This window comes from Lissotriton helveticus, chromosome 5_1, assembly GCF_964261635.1.
Source record: "Lissotriton helveticus chromosome 5_1, aLisHel1.1, whole genome shotgun sequence".
Classification (NCBI taxonomy): domain Eukaryota; kingdom Metazoa; phylum Chordata; class Amphibia; order Caudata; family Salamandridae; genus Lissotriton; species Lissotriton helveticus.
The window spans coordinates 1,618,810,847-1,618,829,082 of record NC_136065.1 but is presented as its reverse complement, the minus strand read 5'-3'; positions in this window follow the sequence as shown (position 1 = coordinate 1,618,829,082).

Genomic DNA, 18,236 nt, shown 5'->3' with positions numbered 1-18,236 from the left:
TGTCGTTTTTGGGGGGCTGCTGGTGTGGCCTTTTGCTTGCCCAGGGGTGGTGGTGGTGCATGGACTGAGTGTGCCTGTGGTGTTGTCTCACTCTTTTTGATGTAAACATCATGGATGGCATTGGATTGTGGTGATTTCTGGCTGTTTTTCTGTTTTTTGGGGGTGTACTGTTGATGTGGACTGGCCATGTGGGTGGTGGTGGTGGCCATCTTGAGTGCTGGCTGGTACAGGCAGCAACATGTGCTTGGGGTGTAAGGGGGCCATTTTGAGGAGAGGCAGTGTCTGAGGCCTGCACTTATTTTGCCTACTTTTCATCCCTTATGCCCAGGGGTAGTGAGTGTTGCATACTTGCATGTCCCTAGTCTTTCTGTGGGGTGTCTTCAATGTAAACATCATGGATGGCATGGGATTGTGCTCATTTTTCTGTGTTTTGTCGATTTTTTGGGGTGTATAACTGAACTGATGTTCCTCTGTCTTCCATTGCTTTTAGGTGCACAAGAAGACTCAATAGAACCACCAGTGCCAGGAAGAAGTCCTGCAGCGGTGTGTGCAGCATAACGTCACGCGACGTCACGTCTGGACACAGAACCCTCTGCAACTCGTGCAACTGCTGCCTGCTGACCTGCTCTGAAGAAGATGGCCCCAAAAAAAGTAACCCGTAGCTCCTCTAGCAAGAAAGGTGCCAGTAAGGAGCAGAAGAAGCAAGTTACCAAGGACACTGGTGTGCCGCCCGCCCCTTTTTTTGTGAGTAAAAAAAAAAGTATGCCTGCAGCAGCTGCAGCGGGATCTGCTGGGGACCAAGCTGGCAGCAGCACCCCCGCTCCATTGGGCTCAGTGCCACCACCACCACCACGCCAACTTAAGTCCAAGCCCTTGAGTGCTGCAGAGGCAGCCAGTATACTTCTTCAATCACCATCGACCAGTGATGTTGGCTCATCGCAAGAAAGCAGCAGCAATGTCCCTCAATCAACACAGGTTGTTGTAGCTCATCTGACGAGTGTTGAACAACCACAGCGGCAACAACAATCACATGTGCAAGTACAAGCCCAAGTACATGTGGAAGGAGAGGCAGCGCAAGGAGATGCGCATGCAGAGGTGCATGGAGGGTCACAACAAGTGCCCACAATAGTTGTTCCTCCCGAAGTAGGGGCACATCAGGAAATCGACAATCAAGGCGAGGTATCATTTGAGGAAGCCACTCCTCCTGATGATCCTTCATTGTCTTCCACAACCCTAGCAAGGAAGAGATCAAGGGTGGTGTCTACATCCTCTTCAAGCACACCTCCTTCTGATGATACGGATCAAACTTGGGAACCAGCACCACAGCCGTCTGAGAGTGAGGCACACCATGATCCAACAAAGGTACTTAAGCGTAAAAGGAAGCTCGTCCAAAGTCTCAGACTTATGGAGTGTGATGAGGCTCAACAAGAAGTGGCGGATACTGCTGCTGATGAAGACTCTGCCAACGACGACCCAGTCATCATAAAGGTCACTGCAGCCCCAGCGGGCATGCAGCAAACAGACATTTTGACCCTAGCCCGAAGAGCTGCTGAGCGTGATGATGATGATGATGTTGTCGATGAGGAGGCAGTGGAAACACCACAATCATTGGAGTTAAGTAGTACACCAACTCGTCCCGCTTCCATATTTCTTTCTGGCAAGAAGAGACCTCCGTCAACCTCGACCTTAATTAGTGGCGGTGAAAGTGCAAAACGTACAAAAGTTGGGCAATCCAGATCCTCCACTTCATCTGGCATTAGCTTCATGACCACCACCACCAGTATCGCCGCCTCCTCCATGTCCCACAGACACTTCAAGTCCCCCGTTTGGGACTTCTTTACTGTTTGTCCAAAAAATCCAAAGTTTGCCATTTGTACCATTTGTAAGCAAGCAGTTAGTCGTGGTAAGCCAGGTACCAACTATGGTACCGGAGGCCAGAGAGGTCATCTTAGGAGACAGCACACTGTCAAATGGTTTGCGCACCTAGATGCGATCAAGAAAGGCCAAATTCAAGGAAACGTTGATGTTTCATCTGATGATGACGAGCAGGAAGAAGACGTGTCAAACACTTCCCTTACACCCAGTACCCCTGTCAGCAGCACACCCAATGTGAGGCACACTAAGAGTGTTGGAGCGAGTGAGACACCAACGCACAAAAGTTCACCAGCGAGCAAAATTGGGTCAACGAAGTCATTATCAGCCCGTAAATGCTTGGTCCAGGGCAACATTAGAACAATGCTTACTTCAGACGTGCCATATGAACGCAACCACCCACTGACGCGTCTGTATAACACTAAGCTGGCTAAAATGCTAGCTGTGGACCTTCTACCTTTTTCTTTTGTAGAAGCGGTAGGTTTTCTTGAATTAGTTGCAACGCTCTGCCCTAAATGGAAGGTTCCGAGCCGGTTCTATTTTGCCAGAGTTGCGGTTCCAGCACTACATGAAGATGTGCTGCAGGCGATTGGGGCAGCTTTGCAGAAGAGTGCTGTTCACACAATACATCTGACAACAGACATGTGGACCAGTGGGCCAGGCGATGATTACATGTGCATCACTGCACACTGGGTCTCTTTTTCAGGTGTTATAGCAAAGCTAAACGCAGGTGTTGACCCGGACCAAGTTTTCAAAGCTGCTCGGAAACATGCAACACTAGCCATGTTTGCCTTGGAGAAAAGTCACACAGCAGAAAACCTTTTGGAAGAGTTTGACAAAAAGGTGTTGTCAATGCTATCCCCCATAAAACGCAAGATTGGTTATGTTTCCACGGATAATGGCGCCAATGTAGTTAAGGCCATGTCACAGGGTCACCATGTTAGAGTGCCGTGTTTGGCGCACTGTATCAACCTGGTAGTTCAAAAATTCTTGAGTGATAAAGAGAGTCCAGCGTTCGAGGTAATGGCCACCTGCCGCAAAATGTGCAACCATTTCAGCCATTCTTTTAAGGCCCGGAAGCATCTGCGGAGACTGCTACTTCAACGTGGAATGCCAGTGAAAGCACTCATCCAGGAGGTGGCAACACGTTGGAACTCAACCTTCTACATGCTTGAGCGTCTGCATGAGCAGTATACGGTACTCGATCACTATTTCTTGACAGAGGCTACATCTCAGAAGGAGGACCTGCGGATGAGTAAGGCGCAATGGGCCATAGTTAAAAGCCTGACAGACATGCTTCGTCCTTTTGAGTTCTTCACGCGTGCAGTCAGCCAGGAGGACTGTAATTTGGGAAAAGCTATCCCATTGTTGTGCATACTGGAGCACCAACTGATGGCGGTTTCTTCTGAGTTTGAAAAAGATGAAAAAAAAAAAAACCATTTCATTTTGTCTGAGAAATTATTACATCGCCTACGTGGTGATGAACGTCTTAAAAACATCAACTCAGATCAGCATTACATTTGTGCTACTATTCTGGATCCACGCTACAAAAAGGCGCTGGCAGACAACGCATTCTTTCCTTTCGCTGATGCAGATGTTCAAAAGTACAAACATTGGTTAGCCTGGTCAGCCAAGAGGTTTGAAAAAGAACGGCAGGTTATTGAAGGAGAAGCCAGTACATCAGCATCAGCATCAGCAGGCCATCCGCAGTCACAAGAATCCACTTCTGCACCTGTGGCTGGGGCACAAGTGACCTCTCAGCCGTTAAAGACACCGGCAACTGGATCATCTGCACCACACACAATGACAACACTAACAGTGGCTGGGGAGGAGGATTGGCTAAGTTTGATGGGGTATGGTTCTCTAAAAAATGTCACAGGCACAGCAAAAAGTAAGCAAAGTGGAGGAACAGTTGATGACCTTGAGTCGATGGTGCAGGACTATCTGAATGACTCAACAGTGGTCTTTCTTAATGAGGAGCCATTGCAGTATTGGCATGGCAAAAAACAATTGTGGCCACAGCTCTACAACCTGGCTATAAACTATTTGTCTTGCCCACTCGCAAGTGTGTCTTCTGAACGTGTTTTCAGTGCTGCTGGTGGCATTGTAACTGCCAAACGGAGCCGCCTATCGCCCAAAAATGTGGAGCGGCTGACAATGATCAAGATGAATCAGCACCTCATACCACCAGATTACAAAGTGCGAGAAAGCACGCCACATGAAGACGATGAGGACAGCAACGTAGATGAGGGGATTTTTTCTCTGTTCGGTGCCACTGACCTCATCCAGCCTGAATTCGCAGAGTATGATGACGAAATCTTGTTCTTATTCCCTGACACCGAGCCCTGAAAATGAGACAATCAATCAAGAACTTTCTTTTTCGTCCTTATTCACTTTTATTCCTGTGTGCTTTGTGTCTCTCTTTCTTTGTTTTGCACAGTTAATTTAATTCAAACTTTAATCACCTAATCCCAAAAAGAAGACCATCATCAGTACTGTCTTCACTTGTTTGCTTATTGATTTGAAGGTGCCGCAGTCTACATTCCTCAGGTTCACAAGTTCTGAAGAACATGCTCCTCTATCCTCCTCCTCCAGACTGCGATTTCCCTCCAAGCAGAGTGCTGGATTACGCACAATGAAGAAAGACTCAGCACTTGTGGGGGTGTTGTACTTCTTTGCGGGTGAGTTGACGGTTTTGGGCCCATTGCTGTGAAGCTCTAATAATGGACAAAAGTGTTTTGGACCAAATATGAGGTGAAAATTTCTTGCCGTTTTTGCTGACTTGCTTGCCTTTGAGGTGCTCTTTGGCGGGGTTCCGGGGGTTTGTGTGTAATTTTTGGTGTCTGTCGAAGCACTGCTGCGACAGTCTAATCTTGATTGCATTTGCTTTTCAGGAAATCCGTGGTGGAAAACAGGAGTTATGATGATTGATGATGACCTAGCTGCACAGCGCGTTACTTTGGACCGAAGGCCGAGAGATATTGTAAGTATGAGATTTAGCTTTTTCGCTGTTTGGGGGTGTTGTCGGGTGTTTTTTTGCGGGTGGGTTGGCGCCGGCGGGTCTTGCCTGGGGCATTCCTGGGAAGGTCTAATACCGGATACAAGTGTTTTGGACAAAATCCATAAGGAACAGCCTTTTTTTTCCCATTTCTTCAGACATCTTGCTCAATGTAGCATTTTGGGGGGCTTCCTGCTGTTCGTGGGTGGGTTGCGGCCGGGGTCTCTGTCGAAGCACTGCTGCGACAGTCTAATCTTGATTGCATTTGCTTTTCAGGAAATCCGTGGTGGAAAACAGGAGTTATGATGATTGATGATGATGACGACCTAGCTGCACAGCGCCGCGTTTGGACCGAAGGCCGAGAGACATTGTAAGTATGAGATTTAGCTTTTTCGCTGTTTGGTGGTGTTGTGTCGCGTGTTTTTTTGCGGGTGGGTTGGCGCCGGCGGGTCTTGCCTGGGGCTTTCCTGGGAAGGTCTAATACCGGATACAAGTGTTTTGGACAAAATCCATAAGGAACAGCCTTTTTTTTGCCATTTCTTCAGACATCTTGCTCAATGTAGCATTTTGGGGGGCTTCCTGCTGTTCGTGGGTGGGTTGCGGCCGGGGTCTCTGTCGAAGCACTGCTGCGACAGTCTAATCTTGATTGCATTTCCTTTTCAGGAAATCCGTGGTGGAAAACAGGAGTTATGATGATTGATGATGATGACGACCTAGCTGCACAGCGCCGCGTTTGGACCGAAGGCCGAGAGACATTGTAAGTATGAGATTTAGCTTTTTCGCTGTTTGGTGGTGTTGTGTCGGGTGTTTTTTTGCGGGTGGGTTGGCGGGTCTTGCCTGGGGCATTCCTGGGAAGGTCTAATACCGGCTAGAAGTTAGTTGGACAAAATCCATAAGGAAACACCAGTTTTGGCACTTTGTAAGTTAGGGTTCGTTAGGGTTAGCCCTAGCAGCAGGATTGCATGTGTTTAGGGGGGTTCTATTGCAACGCGGTTCTGTTGTTGTAGAGCACTGTTGGAGCGATGCTGGCTATGGATACTTTTGCTTGCAGGCAAGTGGTTTGAATACAATCCACGGTCTGTATTTGGGTCTACTGTTACTTTCAAAGTACGTTTTGTAACCATTTTTCTGCTAGGCATCATCAAAGTGTGACTTTTTGAACCACACAGCGTACATACCTTTTATTTATTTATCAGTGGTATTGTAATAGCACTTCCTGTTTTCCGTTCAATAATTACAGGCCGGGTTTCAGTCAACATCCGCCAGGCAGGCAGTGGACAGGGTGTCTCTTCTGTCAGTGGTCACCACCACATTGATGGACGAAGCGTCAGCTGGAATGGAGGAGTGCCGCCAATAAGAGGAATTGTTTGCTGCATGCAACTTACTTACCAATTTCAACAGGACAACTCCAACAACATACGCAATACAGATACAGTATCCATTGTTGTCTTTTATTCTATGAGTGTGACTGCATGTGCTTACCTTTACTTTGTAACCAAAGATTGTCTGTAAACTCTGTATCTTCAATTATTGTTTGTCCATGCTCTGCTTTTTTTTTCTTCTCTCAACAAAACCTACCCAAAAAGAAACCCCCATTCCCATCCATTTTACAAACCCTAACCCTCTTCCCCCGGGCTGTGTTGTTTTGCTTGATGTCTGACTAAAATGACATCAATAATTCCACACACTTGCTGGGGAGGATAAGGTGATAGCAGCAACAGGCTGGTGAAGGAATACGAGGATATCTTCTAGACTTACTCAGCTTCAGTACTATATCTTCTAGTAGTAGTAGCCAATGTCAAATAAATTCAACGCAAGTACTAGTTATACTTGCAATACTTTACCATTTGTTAGGCTACATTATGGCACTGTTGTAGTGTACTGTCACCTGCTATTTTCTCGATCGTACCGTAACCGTTGTAATGCTACAGTAAGGAGTACAAACAAGGTTTCGTTTTCTTTTTTTCCATAGGCATGCAACTGCCACTGTGTCACACCACTAGTAACACCGCAATGAGGAAATGTCACCCGCCCAGGAATGACAACGTTAATCCCCATTTCACCTGGAGCCAGCCCTGGGCCTAGCCCTAATTTCTAACACAAATTACAGGTAAGATAAGCGTTTGGTGGGAGGTAGTATAATGGAGTATTATTTCGGAGTAGACAAGAGTTTGACGGTTGTACTACTAAAGTCCTACGACTGTTCAGGAAAACAAAGTTACTGTTACACCCCCGCCCCCCACCCACCAGACTGAAAAGCAGTAAAAAACAGGTATGGTCAGATAAAGTAGTTGAAAAATATATTTATTTATCCCTAACAAAATAATCTCCCTCACCCACCCTAACCCCAACGATTGTCTCTGAAACGTCCCAAAACGATCCCAACTCCCAAATCCCACCCCCCAAAAGTCTATAAAAAAAGGGCAAGGGACACTCCACTACTGGAGGGTGCTGGTGCTGGTGCATGATGCGGCATGGGCATCATACTCCTTGCGGAGGGTGGCAAGCTCGGAGCGGAGGCCCTTAACCAAGGTCTTATACCTCAGGACCTCCTGCTCCAGGTTGGACATGCGGACTCGGAGGCGGTGTTGGCGTTCCTTGCAGCTCCTGTGGGGGGCAGCTGGTGTTTCCGGTGCTTGGCGGTGGCGGTCGGCTTTCTTAGCCCGGCTCGGTCCCGCTGGTTTAGTCACGGAGGAGGATGCAGTCGAAGATGTTGCCCCGCTCGACTGCGTGTCCTCCTCCTCCTCCAGGGCCACCAGCCGCCGATACTCGGCGACTGTGGCCTCCAGCCTCCGTTGCCGGGCCAATCTAGCCTGCTCCCTCCTTGTTGTTGATTTGGAAGAAGGAGCAACTATATGAAGAAAGAAAGACATAGTCTGTAACCAATGCTCCTTATTAATAACACAAAGTGATTGAGCCGAAAGTTGGGTCACAGAGTACAAGTAGCAAATTGAAAGCACAGTACATAACTATTGAGGACAGTATCTATGTAACCCTCCCACTTCTGCATCCTTGCTCTAACAGTAGTGGTAGTTTAATGAACTAATTCTACGACCACTATGGACTTCCATTACAGTCGACTATGACAGTACACCAGTCTTATTCTTCTTCTTCTCTCTTGTTTAGGGAAATGGGTACGTTATCTTATGCAAGCCGGCAGAATGACATGGACACAGCACAGTGAAGTTGCACCCGAGAAAAAAAGTTGCACACCATGATGATGGAGACAGACTTGCGTTACTGTACCGGTCCAGTACATGCAGGTGGTGAAGCTATTACTTTTCTATTACGGGTGGCACTGAGAATACTCTGTTACAAGGGCTACTGCTTAATTAATTTACCTTTCACCCTACAGTGCAAATGAGTACTAGAAAAGGAAACTGAAGAAGCTAACTAATTTGATTATCTATCACTTCACATGGGACGTATTTAATGACAGATGAGATGACTTTAGGTGCTTTGCTTAATATTGAGTGAACACAGTGATACACCCACACATGAATGACGTACTACAAGTAAACTAAAGTTATTAAGAGAGGTACGGAGTGTCCACCGTAATAACCAGATATATGCTGTGAATGCAAACGCAATACAAAGTACTGCTACTATTCATGGAAGTATTGGACACATTTACAATTTCTTTTCCTTGCCTTCCCTGCACTGGGACGGACGTGCGGGTGCGGTGGTACATGCTCTTCAAGGTAACACTTACTTCACCTGGCGACCATCTACTCTCTCTAGATACACATTTGCTATGTAAGAGTCAGAGAATACCATGCTCCAGGCATCCATTCATTCAAAGTATACGCACACATACAGTTTCTGTTTCACCCACCCAGGCTGCTGTCCTTCCACCCATCCTTGCTTCATCATTGACCCAGCCATGCACCATACCATATTCTTTCCTTCCCAGCCACCTCTGGGTCCAAGCAAACACATATCGTTCTTCTTTGCCAGCCATCATACAAGTTCGCGTCCCACTTACTTACACCCTTCTTTCGCTTTTCGTTCATCCCATCCATCACGTTCGTCTAAGAACTTATTGGGATTCTTCTCACCAAAAACTTCACAGCTAAGTCGAAGTACATTTCGAGGAGGCTACTACCTGGTTGATTTGTAATTGTAATACACCCGTGCAGAAAGCACACTATGCAGTCTTCAATCTCAATAAGTAAGGAATATATAGCTTACCTGTTTCCGCCACCACCGTTTGATCCCCCACAGGAACGGCCACCAGCTCTTCTACCGCCGCATCCTCCCCAGAGGCCTCCGAGTCCAAGTCCAACACATCAGCCACCTCCGCGCTGGCCCCGTCACCAGATGTTACACCTACAAAGTACATTTAAGAAAGTTAGAATACACCACTCACTACTATATAATATTTGGTCTAGGAGAAATGTTAAAAAAACATAATACAATGTAATAATTTGTGACTGTCTACTCCATAGTAAAAATGTCCCATTTTCCAGGGAAGGCTGTTGTCTTGCTGCACTTTTATGCACAACTGATGAATGCTTGCTTTTGATTTTTAACACGCACCACTTTTTCTCCTAACAGACAGAAGCTTGACTCCTGAGTCCTAAGAACACGACCAGGATCAAGTTCAAAGTAGGTGAGAGTTCGGCTCGACCACAAGAAATGTGTCCAATTAATCGTCAGCACTAACCACTTTTCCGTTTACAGTTAAATAGTTTTATGACAAAGTAGATTTCAATAAATGTGTTTACTTTTAATAAAGCTTTTACACTTAAATAGACTCTGTGGTTTTTGTTCCTCTAGACTAGAGTGGATGAGCTAAAGGTTTTGGAATTTTTGCAAGCATGAGTGCCTCTGACACTTCTTGACTGTGCTGTGACTCCGTACTACTCTCTTGTCCTGCGTACGATAATCTAGAGATCATTGGGGATCTATAATCGGTGACTTCGGGAGCTGAATGACTCTGCCACACTATCTAGTCAGTAAGGAGACAGTGCATAGAGGTATTGCTGAATATAATGGGAGTCCAATGGAATTGCCAAATGTCCAATCTTAGTTAGCTACACAGACAGACTAATAAAAATAGTCTAGTAATACCACAGGGAGTCATCATATTCGAGGCAGGATAAGAATTTATATTCAGTCTACAAGAAGATCAAAGACGATTTAGAAAAAATCGAATGAGGAACGCTAGGAAAAAATAGGTACTGTTTAGTAAAATGTAAACTTACTGGGGCCAGCAAAGGAGCCCTCGCCTGCCCGATCCTGGCCTGCATCCTCAGCACCCTCCTCCTGTGTCCTCTTGCCCTTGGGGGGAGCTGATGTACAACATGAAAGAAAGAAAAACCATAAAACATGGATGAGATTTTTCAACCAAATCAAACATTTCAAAAGAACAATAACAACATATTTTGGAAAAATAGCAAATAGATAGACAACTATTCCACGGGATCTATCTCATGTGGTATACTACGTTATTCGTATTGCCTGATTTGCGGAACGTTGACTTAGAAAGTTCCTATGTAACTCAATAAACAGACTACTAAAGAGGTTTGCCTAGGCCTGGCACTGCAGGCAGTAGTGCACAACACGTGACAGACAAAGTCCATCCTGCTTGCAGATCAGTGAATACTCAAACTATCAATCCACCCGCCACCACCGCCACTATTTCTTCTGATAGCCATGTGACTGTCTAAAGGAAGGACACTGGACTTCAGTCTGTTGGGGCTGATTTATAAGTCCCTTGCGGAAGTTGCGGCTGATTTTCCTCCATTGTTGCGTGCCTTTTCTGACGCAGCGGCAGAACAAAAGACTCGCCATGGTGTTGGTGCGGCGTATATATTAAAAAAAAAACACATATGGGCATATGGGCGATGCATCACGTTGTAAAGCCCTGCGCCATCAGGGGGCGTTCCGGCGCAAGGGAGGGCGTACCTGCGCAGGAACGAATCCTAAAAGTGGCTGAGGGAAATCTACAAGATGTCAATCAGTCATTTTTATGACAATGATGCATGACTCAAACCCTGCGCGCTTGAAGCCGACGTACGGCTTGATGCAGCATTGGGGAGATAGGGTACCCCAGAGCATTGCTGGAGCTGCGCCATCGTTGGCACGCAACTCCAGCAATGCGCTGCCTTTACGGCACAGATGCGTAAGGCTTCTGTGACGTTTTGGGCCAATGGGTGGTGGTGGCATGGCACACAATTACTGCCGCATCCCTGCTACTTTGCAGGGATGCGCCGGTAATTGAAAATATGACCCTTACTGTCTAGCATTACGCAGTTCTTTTCTTTACAGTACACTGATACATAATTTCTCAGGCCAATGAAATGCTTCTGAACACAACATACAAAACAAAGAAGCATAGTAGCAAGCAAGGCTACTGAGAAGGAGAGCAGTGCACCTGAAAATGAAATGCATAGAAGATTTTGAAATATAATTTACCTCAATGTAATCGGCAGCATTATTGCTCTTGGTAAAGAACAAAGATTTGCAAATAACAGAGCCGGATAAAACAGAGTAGTAAATGTACTACTACTACTACTCACCAAGCCCGGGGACCTCTACGCCGAGCGCGTCCAGCAAGTCCCGCTCCCGGTCCATGACATCGGTCCAGCGGTGGGTGGCCTGGTTATACGTGCGCCGGACCCCAGAGATCTTGTACATGGCCCGGCACACCTTCTCCCACCGCTGGCGGCGCTCCCGGATGCCATAGCCGGTCGCGATCTTGCCGCCTCCCAGGATCGTCTTGGGGAGGCGGCGCTGGACATGGAAGATCAGTGCCGCCACTTCCTCCGCGCTAAAGATCTCCCTCGGGACCACTTGCTCCCCCCTTAAACGCCCGCACGGGAGCCGGGCACGGGGTGCGGGACCCTTCCCCTTCTCAGGGTGCTTCCCGGCTCCCTTTACCATGGTCTGGGCAGAAATAAACTTAAATGATAAAGAAGAAATAGAATAGTGAAGAAGAAAATAAAAGAGTTTAAAAAAGTAGTTTAAAAGTAACTAAAAGCTGCAGAAAACACAAAAATATAGAGCTAGAAAAATAGAGGGTTAGATAATAAGTAAAATTAGATCAAAAAAACTTCAAACAAGCAAAGGATGGCAGAGATTGAGAGAGGATAGAGAAAGCATGCCCAGAACCATAGCAATGAATGAGAAACAAGATGGCCGCGCCCGTTCACGACCGCGTGGGTAAGTTCGCGCGAGATTTTCCTTGCGAGTACGCGCGAACTTGTACTCGCGAGCAGCACACTTTGCGAGATTACACATAGCGGGCGGAAACGGAATTACGTCACGCCAACAAGATGGCCGCGCCCGTGTACGACCGATAGGGTAACTTGGCAAACGAATAGCTAGAAGCGCCTCGCGAACACGCGCAGGATCACGCGAACATACACGTCGCAACAAAAACAATTTTGTATTCGCACGTATTCGCGGCTTCCGAAATCGATCTCGCACGGATTCGCGCCCCAAATAACGCGCGAAATTGCAAAAAAAACGATTTTAGCTAAAATGAAAGCAATGAGCAGGTGCAAAAGTTCAAACTTAACATTAGTAACATTCAAGGTAGTGCTTCCTGATGGGCCCCTCCAGAGTTTGCAACAATTCTATGACCCTGCTATGACCCAAACAGCAGGCTCATAGAATAGCACCATAAAGGTCCTGTAAAAAAAAAAAATCACTGCAACAAATAGCAAATTACAGATAAGGAAGGAAGCAGGTGCCAGCCAGACTGGAACTTTCAAAATTACTGACACATTAATGAAACACAAATTAATTGATGGCAGTTGAAGAAGGGCAGGTGTGCTAGCTTTTTTCAACCACCATAATCTACAGTAATAAATAAACCTAATAGGTGCCTGTGAGGATGTACTAGAGGGTGGCATGGGTGTCCCAGAGGGTGGCAGTGGTGAAACAGAGGGTGCTGTGAACCTGTGATGATAAACCAGACGTAGAAACAACATAGTCGCGGCCGTTGCAAGCCGAAAAGTAAGTTCGCAATTGCGAACTTGCCCCAAAATCGGCGCGAACACGCGCCAACACAAAAAACGGAAAAATCCGCAAGTCCGCTAGAGTTCGCGGATCTTCGCGGATTGCGAATCCGTAAATCCGCAATTTCGCGTACGCGAGATCCGCTAGATCCGCCCATGCTTATGGAGGTCCCTTCTGGCGAGAAAATATGGAAGCTGTAGGTGGTGGTGTACTAGTTAACTGCATTGGTGGTGGTCCCATTGACACGTCGCCATCATCACGCTCAGCAGCATTTCGGGATAGGGTAAAAATGTCTGTTTGCTGCATGCCCGCTGAGGCTGGAGTGACGCCTATGATGACTGCGTCGTCGTCGTGAGAGTCTTCATCAGCAGGAGTATACGCCACTTCTTGTTCAGCGTCATCATCACACTCCATAATTCTGAGACTTTCGGGGACCTTCCTTTTACGCTTAGCTACCTTTGTCAGATCATGGTGTGCCTCACTCTCAGACGGCCGTGGTGGTTCCCAAGTTTCATCCATATCATCAGAAGGAAGGGGGCTTGAAGAAGAAGTAAACACCATCCTTGATCTTTTCCTTGCTGGGGATCTGGAAGACAATGAATCATCAGGAGGAGTGGCTTCCTCATGTGATACCTCGGCTTGAATGTCGAATTCCTGATGTGCCCCTACTTCGGGAGGAACAACTATTGTGGGCACTTTTGCCGCTCCATGCACCTCTGCTTGCTCCTCTCCTTGCGCCGCCTCTCCTTCCACATGTACTTGGGCTTGTACTTGCACATGTGGTTGTTGTTGCGGCTGTGGTTGTTGAACACTCGTCAGATGAGTTACAACCTGTGTTGATTGAGGGATGCTGCTACTTTCTTGCGATGAGCCAACATCACTGGTCGATGGTGATTGAACAACTATACTGGCTGCCTCTGCAGAACTCAAGGGCTTGGACCTAAGTTGGCATGGTGGTGGTGGCACTGAGCCCAATGGAGCGGAGGTGCTGCTCCCAGCTTGGTCCCCAGCAGACCCTGCTGCTGCTGCAGGCGTACTTTTTTTCCCCAAAAAAATGTGGCGGTCGTCACACCAGTCTCCTTGGTAAGTGGCGCCAGTTGCTTCTTCTGCTCCTTACTGGCAACTTTCTTGCTAGAGGAGCTACAGGCAACTTTTTTTGGGGCCATCTTCTTTAGAAGTCAGAACAGCAGGCCGCAGTTGCACAAGTTGCAGAGTTGTCTGTGGCCACACGTGACGTTGTGCTGCACACACCGCAGCAGGACTTCTTCCTGGCACTGATGAGGAACGATGAGGCTGATGAATCGTCTTTCTGCACCTAAAAGCAAACGAAGCCAGAGGAACATCAGTTAAATAAATGTTGCATATGTAGCGCTTCAATTAATAGTTTGCAAGTAAGCATTTTTATTATACCCACCCCCCAAAATGGAAAGGCCAATAAAATGCACCACTGACAGAGTACCCCTGGGCATAATGGATGAAAGCATGGCAGACTAGGTGCAGGCCTATGACACAACAAAGCACACTGCCTGGCTTCAAAATTGCCCCTAGACCCCCACCCACATGGCCAGGCCCTGCCTGGACCAGGCCTCAAAATGGCTCCCACCCACATGGCCATGCTCCATCAACACCCCAAAAAATCGAAAAAAACACAAAAATCAACACAATCCAATGCCATCCATGCCCTCCATGATGTTTACATTAAAGAGAGCCCACAGAAAGACTCAGTCCATGCACCACTGAGTACCCCTGGGCAAAAGGCCACAACAACAGCCAAAAAGATCGAAACACACACAAAAATCACCACAATTCAATGCCATCCATGCCCTCCATGATGTTTACATTAAAGAGACCACACAGAAAGACTAGGCCCATGCACCACTGGGTACACCTGGGCATAATCGATGAAAGCAAGGCACATTGGAAGCAGGCCTATGGCAAAAGCACACTGCCTGGATTCAAAATGGCCCCTTCACCCCCACCACATGGCCTTGGACCAGGCCTCAAAATGGCCCCCACCCACATGGCCATGCCCCATCAACACCCTCAAAAATCGAAAAACACACAAAAATCACCACAATCCAATGCCATCCATGCCCTCCATGATCTTTACATTCAAGAGACTCCACAGAAAGACTAGGCCCATGCACCACTGAGTACCCCTGGGCAAAAGGCCCCAACAACAGCCAAAAAATCAAAAAACACACAAAAATAACCACAATCCAATGCCATCCATGCCCTCCATGATGTTTACATTAAAGAGACCACTCGGAAAGACTAGGCCCATGCACCACTGGGTACCCCTGGGCATAATGTATGAAAGCAAGGCACATTGGATGCAGGCCTATGGCACAAAGCACACTGCCTGGATTCAAAATGGCCCCTTCACCCTCACCACATGGCCCTGGACCAGGCCTCAAAATGGCCCCCACCCACATGGCCATGCCCTGTCAACACCCCCAAAAATCGAAAAATACACAAAAATCACCACAATCCAATGCCATCCATGCCCTCCATGATGTTTACATTCAAGACACTCCACAGAAAGACTAAGCCCATGCACCACTGAGTGAGTACCCCTGGGCAAAAGGCCCCAACAACAGCCAAAACAATCGAAAAACACACAAAAATCACCACAATCCAATGCCATCGATACCCTCCATGATGTTTACATTCAAGACACCCCACAGAAAGACTAGGCCCATGCACCACTGAAAACAAAGCTATATTTCACGTTTACATCTTCGTGCAAAGAACATTCTTCTTGACAAAGTGGTTAATAACTTTTATTTACTTTTGTTATTGACTTCTCTACTAAATCTCCAATTTTTGGGCCAATCCCTGGAAGTCAATTTATCTCCACATGTGAATATAGTAAGTGCACCTTTTTGACGCACATTGCTCAGTAGTGAGCATGGTATACGTACATTGTTTGTGAATCTTGAATACACACCATATTTGTGCAGATCTTAAGTTTAGGTTAGTAAGCTCTAATCTGTGTATCTATTATTCCATATAATAAAATGTGCAGTTCTCATTGCCCTGACACTATCCACAGTATTGTTCGGCCCTTTCCTGAGCTGCAAACCCAGAGAAGGTGTACTATGTCTGTCCAGAAGGTCCAAATATTTCAGAAGGTCCCTGATCTGGTGTGGTTATTTCTTCTCTTGTTTCTCTCCTCCAATTACCCCCTCCCCTTCCACTCTTGTCACCAGTGTTACCATTCATTCAGTTCATTGCTGCCGGACTAGGTTGCATGTGGCGTGGGTTTGTCACATCTCTCCCCAAATGAACAACCAGGAATTCAGGTGAGTGGTGATAGAGCGCGGGCTCACCTGCTCGAGATTTTACCATACTCACCTGGGCCCATTAAAACATACACACTTTGAACAGGTAATCCTACGCTAAATCAGGATTTTTGTTTACCTTTTAGGACCTATACATTTGACTTACCAATCCAAGTCACCGGTATCTAGAGTCCTAAGGGATCAAGGGAGTTAGCAAGAAAATAGGTAGTAAATAAACCTTTGAATTCATAAAATGACCACAAACTCGGAAAAGATTTTAGCACTTTATCTATGTAAATTCTTAAATGTCAGAGGCCATACCAATTCGATTAAAGAGCATTCAAGTAGAAAGAATATAATCAAGGCAAGATGATGCAATAATATTAGGAGTCTTACTTTTAGCATTGAAACATAGGAAGGGTAAGATAGGGAAACAATACAATGGCATACCCACATATATTTTATATTTACCTAGAATGGTGTGAAGACCAACCCTGGCAACGGGATCGGATAATGAACAGGACTGCTAGTAGTTCCGATGCCAGTAAGACAGCACAGGTGTAGATCAGGACCAGTGATGACCAAATTAGGATGGATTCAGGTTGGAAACAGGTACCCTCAGCTGAGTGCAACCCCGCTTTACACCCCACCACTGCGGCTAACAGGTGGACCCTGATTGGGTCATCGAGTCTCCTTCCCAGTACCCCAATTGGGTTATCGTTTCTTCTGACAGAGTGCTCCGCCAGCTCCTCTGCTCTTGAATCTTCTGACAGAGTGCTCTGCCAGCACCTCTGCTCTCGATCGCCTATTGAGTGCGTTGGGTCAGCTATTCGGACAAGTCGGACAATCTAACTAGCTAAGCCTACCTTAGTTATACCATTTCCAGGGCAGTGTACCAATGATGTAAATGTGTGTATTCGCTCAATTTGATTGGTCAAAGGACAGAGGGAGGTCATTACACCACACCAGTTATGAGGTCACTTGATTCATATATTCAAATTAATGTTCCCTCCCATAGTTTTATTTTCCCATGCACTTTTATTCCTCCCAACAATGGATGTTTCAATAATAAATACAATGTATACGAAGATTGGTAAGTTGTCTTCCTTTCCGTGGGTCAATAGTTCATTTTCCCAGGCGCATCGCAGGCAAGACTGTCGTTGGCATAGATTCAATGCCAAGGCTTGTGGACTCTTGAAAATGCAGTTCATGCGCATTCGCGGGACTTAAGATGGAGTAACATTGTACTTGATTGGTCCAACATGAGCTAATAGCAAAATCAAAGAAGAACAGTTTTAGAACAAAGAATAAATGAATGCACTGTATACCACTTATCTCTACTCTATTCCCATTACTTTATTTTAACTACAGCGCTAGGTTTAAGGCAGAATGAACAATTTAGTAAAAGCAGCAATGCAAGCATTAGCACATGGAAACATAGAGCAGCCATCTTTAGTTCTATTGCGCAGAAGCAAAGTTTTCCCACCAAAGCAGAAAGTATGTCATGTCACGTGAGTGTGACAGACGCATGCGCAGAAAAGTTCCCGCGTTGCAGTGGGCATGTTAGGACACTCGAGTTACGGTTAGTAAAAAAGCAAATAGGAAAGCTTCCCCTGGATGCTAGAAATGTCATGTGGTGCATTATTAGAAATACAAAACATGTTTATTAGTGTAGTACAGTTTATTTCGAGAGGGTTGAATCCAAGCAAGTCTCTTTACGAGTGAAACCTTGCTCCATCAGTGGCTCTCTCAACAGAAGGCCACAAAAACATAGGTTCATTTTGGGAGACATGGATCATACCCACATTGACACTCGGGCATTGGCTCATTCCCTTGATTTTTTTTTATTTTTTTTATATTTTAGAAGTTTTCTATAGTGCTGTCAAGACCCAAAGGCATCAGAGCGCTTTACAGTAGGAGCATAGTATATAATCAACAGAAACATGACAAGTGAGCGATTTACAATAAACGATTTACATAGTATTGAGCGACATAATTGTCCTGTAGAGCTTCTTTGGTTTCAAGGTTCTTAGGGATCATATAGCTCTATGCTTGCTGTCTGTCCCGTGTTGTCCACATCCAAGCAAACGGTTAAGAAATAAGGATTTGAGTTG